Source organism: Bos taurus, chromosome 5, assembly GCF_002263795.3.
Source record: "Bos taurus isolate L1 Dominette 01449 registration number 42190680 breed Hereford chromosome 5, ARS-UCD2.0, whole genome shotgun sequence".
Lineage (NCBI taxonomy): Eukaryota > Metazoa > Chordata > Mammalia > Artiodactyla > Bovidae > Bos > Bos taurus.
Genome location: NC_037332.1, coordinates 6,612,128 through 6,617,084, shown reverse-complemented (window position 1 = coordinate 6,617,084; position 4,957 = coordinate 6,612,128). Strand labels below are relative to the sequence as shown.

At 41.2% G+C, this 4,957-nt stretch overlaps 1 pseudogene; it reads left to right on the top strand.

The window, feature by feature from the left end:
• Nucleotides 1-636: 636 nt before the first annotated feature.
• Nucleotides 637-1,009, top strand: LOC107132453 (SH3 domain-binding glutamic acid-rich-like protein 2; annotated as a pseudogene).
• The last annotated feature ends 3,948 nt before the right edge of the window (nucleotides 1,010-4,957 follow it).

The window sequence follows — 4,957 nt, the reverse complement described above, 5'->3', positions numbered from 1 at the left end:
TGAAGTCAATTAAAATACAACCTCAGGTATGGAAGGACTCAGAAAATACACCAACCACTCAAATATTCTTCCAGAAAAAATCTAACCCAGAAACCAAAAGTCTAGGTTTATAATACCAACTTAAATTAACAATAATCAGGAAGGAATTTGGATAGGAATCCAAATCATTGTAGGAAATAAAACAAGCAGTAAAAGAAAAATTGGATTTTTTTTTAAAAGAGGTAAGAAACAATACATATGCAGGCAGAGAAAATATGATTTTTAAAAGGACTTACAATCCCTTATTGAAGAGATTCTTAAAAGGACTGAGTAGTTGGCATATACAGAAAAATGTGAGAGGCAATTCTATCGCAGAGGAGAAACAGAAAATCATACTGATTTCCTATTTACCACGTCCATGTAGTATCATTTACTATAGGCTCTTCCACTGTAAAGTGGATCCTTCATGTCCCTCATGAGGTTGACCCTCAAAAACTGTGGCTTTGGCAGAGCGGGCAGGAGGGCTCCGGATCCCTGCCATCTCCCCAGACCCGAGCGCTCTGCAGGGCAGCAGTGGCGGCCGCAGAGTTCTGCCTTCACGTCCCCGCCAGCCCGGAGCCCGCGAGGGCAGAAGGTCGGTCCCTACCCGGCGAGAGGATGGTCATCCGTGTGTTCATCTCCTCCTCCTCAGGCTTCGTGGCGATGAAGAAGAAACAGCAGGATGTGGTTAGATTTCTAGAAGCCGCAAGATAGAGGCTGAAGAGGTGGACATCCCAATGGCAGAAGAGCAGAGGCAGTGGGTGTATAAGAAGAAACCTGCTCAGGGCAACCCTCTGCCACCTCGATGTTTAATGATGACCAATACTATGGAGATTATGACAGTTTTTTTGAATATAAGATCAATACAGTCCTTTCATTCTTAGGCCTGAGATCACAGTTGGCATCAAAGGCAGAACCTGAGCAAAGACAACTGGAAGAGGGAGAAGATGCATTTCGGAGTCCCCGCTGGTACTCAGCACACAGCTTCTAACCGAATGCATCACTGTGACAGAAGCCACATACATTATCAGTAACTTAGCTTGTCATGGAAAAGGTGTTTGGGGAAGACTTGGGTCTAATGGGATTACATGATTGCTTTAAACCAAATCAGGACTGTGGTGGGTTTTTCCTTATTTTCAGAATTACCTGCAGTTGCCTCACTTTACCCAGAGGATCTGGCACCTGTTCCAGGTGTGCTTCCTGAATGACTGAGCGATAAGCAGGTGGCACCATCAGACAGAAAATATTGGATCTGCCCTGGTTTGTGGTCGATGTCAGGATTGCTCAAACATGCTTCTCTTCAAACTACCTAGGTGCTAATCCTTGAAATTAGTCGGCCAGGCTATTAGAATATTTTGGTCAGAAAGAAAAATAGCAGTGTTGGTTGACAAAGGGCTGAAGGTCTTTGCTGCAAAATCAAATATCACTATTTCAGTGCTTTGTCATAACTGTATAAAAAATTAGATGTTCTTGAGGCGTGAGGAAGAGGAGGCGGGGTCGCGCGCACCAGGCGTGCGCATGCGCGCACGAGGCCGGTCGGGCAGAAGAATTAAAAAAAAAAAAAAATTAGATGTTCTAGCCTCCTTTTGGTGATGGAAATTCTTGCCCCCATAAATCCTCCAAGCACCTCCTGATGTGTCCAGAAATCACAGTTGACTATAGTATGTGATCAGAACCAAGTTATAGAGATGAAAAGAACTGCTATTTTGAAAACTATATGCTTCTTTATCTCTTGCAAGGGGCAAGTCTCACCTAATGCATAAGATTGCTTTAAAGATATATTTTAAAAGGAGCACTAATTAGATAGTAAATGTCTAGGGACATTATCTGACTTGTATCTGAAAGCATTTCAGCTCTAGCAACTTAGTATGCATAAGTGCACATATATTTTAAAATGCAGCCCCCCTAACTAGTAGCTGCTTACATATTTTGTGAAAGGATTATATTTTTTGGGAAAGGAAGATTTTGGTTAGATGTATTTTGTGAACCCTTGATGAGGCATATTAAGAGATAACTAATATTGCTGTACATTTTAATATTTTTTCCTGTGTTACTGGCCCTCTAACTCTGCCAACTCATATTTCTGGCCACTGCACAGTCCCAGATTTTCAGAGTAATGTAGGCACATGTTCTCATTCCCTTGTAAGTATCAGTGATCTTTCAGAACAGAGTACATACAGGAAAGAGGCTGTCAGAGATTCACTCTGGATTGTGCACGGCACGTGAAATCTCTCTTTGAAGTGGTTGCAAATAAATACTGAACCTGTCCACTTCATTAAGGCAGAGGTTCTTCCTTTTCTGCAACCTTGTCCCTTCTCACACTTTCTAGAGTTTTTAGTTGCCAACCTGGGAATAGTCTTGCATAGGATAAACTCTTAGAAGGCTACCTACGATACTCTGCTCTTCTCAACATCCTGATGGTGGACCTGCCTTTTAGATTCTGAGCAGGAAGGTTGTAAGACAGGAAAAGAGCAAAAGAATTACGTTCCTGTGTTCGTACGTCACCTGTGTTCTCTCTCCCTCCAACTTGCTAAATGTGGACTCTTCTAAAGAACTTGCTGAAGCTGACATCCCAGCTTGAGGTTTGCAGTCCAGGACTACAATCAGAAGAAAAGCATTCCACTGATTCCTACTTGACTAGAACAGACACATAATCCACAGTCTTCTCTGCAAGGAAAGCTGCTGTGAAATCATGAGTATGAGTGCTTGCTGCTGCTATTGCTGCTAAGTCTTTTCAGTCGTGTCTGACTCTGTGCAAATCCATAGACGGCAGCCCACCAGGCTCCCCCGTCCCTGGGATTCTCCAGGCAAGAACACTGGAGTGGGTTGCCATTTCCTTCTCCAATGCATGAAAGTGAAAAGGAAAAGTGAAGTCGCTCAGTCGTGTCCGACTCCTAGCGACCCCATGGACTGCAGCCCACCAGGCCCCTCCATCCGTGGGATTTTCCAGATAAGAGTACTGGAGTGGGGTGCCATCGCCTTCTCCAGTATGAGTGCTTAGTTGGCATTAAATACAATCCAGGTCACATTCCACTTGATAAATCCCAGGGACTATTTAGGAAATTGTTTTTGAAATGGTTATTGTGTTAAAGTCTGATAAGACTTAGTATTTCTTTTTAAGATATAGCAAGTTAAAAAATTAATGTCACAGTGATCTAACTTACATTTTGTCTGCTCTTGCCGGTGAGTACCAAAAAGCAACTTGGTAGGATTCAGTCTTTGGGAGTTAAATTCTGGGGTCATAGGGTCAATACAATACTTGCCAGACCAATAAAGTTACTCAGACTTGTTTGTCTCAAAACCCTGAATTATTCTGATTGTATTATATTCTCCTAAGCAGATTAGATGAATAGGAGATCACAGTTACACACTATCTACGCTCACCTGCACTTTTTTTTTGGAGCAGCAAAGAAATTGGAGAGACCAGCTTGAGTTGGTACTGTGCTTGCTACAAGTGAGCCAGAAGCCCATTGTGTGGCATTTCCCGTGGTATCCAGGCTCTGCGGGGTCCTGAGGGTATTGCTCTCTGGGCTTAACTGAACCACATCTTACCTGAACCTGTTCAGATAGTATCATGCCCTTACTTGTGGTGTTTTACCAGCTAAATTCCAAACATGTAATGATTTTCTTCATCCCTTCTTTAGCTAGCTGCCTTTGGATCTGGATAATCACGTAGGAAAGAAGCAGATGGGAATTGTAGACATAGATATTATATTAGGAGCATTTCAAGACAGAATTTTTCTTTCCTATAGCAGGCTTATTGGGGCAAAGGAAATATGCTGCTAAAACTCAGATTATGCCTTTTTAAAATTAGACAAAATACAGAGTGATATATATATAATTTGAATTTTTGGAAACTTTAGCTGTGTTCTCAACTTTGGAAAAAGTATCCCAGTTGTATTGTGTTGTGTTGGCATTGTACAAAAATTAACAGCCATATTTGTCTAGAAACGTCACTGTATTAAATATGTAAGGTCTTACCTACTTGGGTTTGATTACAGAAACTAATAAAGTATTCTCTAAATTTTAAAAAAATACATGTGACTTTGACTCTTCAATCTCAGTTTCAATATCTTTTTCCTGCCTTTACTTCCGTAAACACTCAACTTGTATCTCCTTCTCAGAGGACCTTGCCATCTCTTAGTTGTAGACTGTGGTACAGAGGCAGAACAGGATTCTGGGATTCAAGGAAATGAGAATTTCAGTCCAAGAGTTGATCATTTTCTGGCTTACCCTAACATATATGTATTTTTTTCTGAGTCTACTTTTCTGTTTTATAAAATTAAGATAATGTTCCCCTCAAAGAGGTATTTGTGAAAATTGAGTGATACCCCAGTTGCTGCTGCTGCTGCTAAGTCGCTTCAGTCGTGTCCGACTCTGTGCGACCCCATAGATGAAAGCCCACTAGGCTCCTCTGTCCCTGGGATTTTTTAGGCAAGAACACTGGAGTGGGTTGCCATTTCCTTCTCCAATGCATGAAAGTGAAAAGTGAAAGTGAAAGTGAAATCGCTCAGTTTTGCCTGACTCTTAGCAACCCAATGGACTGCAGCCGACCAGGCTCCTCCATCCATGGGATTTTCCAGGCAAGAGTACTGGAGTGGGGTGCAGTTGCCTGCTCCATATCATACCTCAGATATGGTGATTAATGAAAAAATGTGTCAACTGAAAATGTTTTGAAATATTAACTTTGGTACATTTGCCTTTCAACTAGAGTTTTGATGTGTATCAATAAGTGTATTAAAGGATTTCATATAAATTAAATAGTTTCATTTAACTACTCAAAAATGAATGCATTTTCTAAAGGTAGAACTTCAATTTGGGAGTAAGTCCTAAAACTTGGGCCAGTTTATGGCATTTCTGTGTCCTCTTGATAATTAAGAAGATGTCAAGAATCTAGAAATGAGAATTTAGGATTCATCTCATAGAAATGTTCACTTTT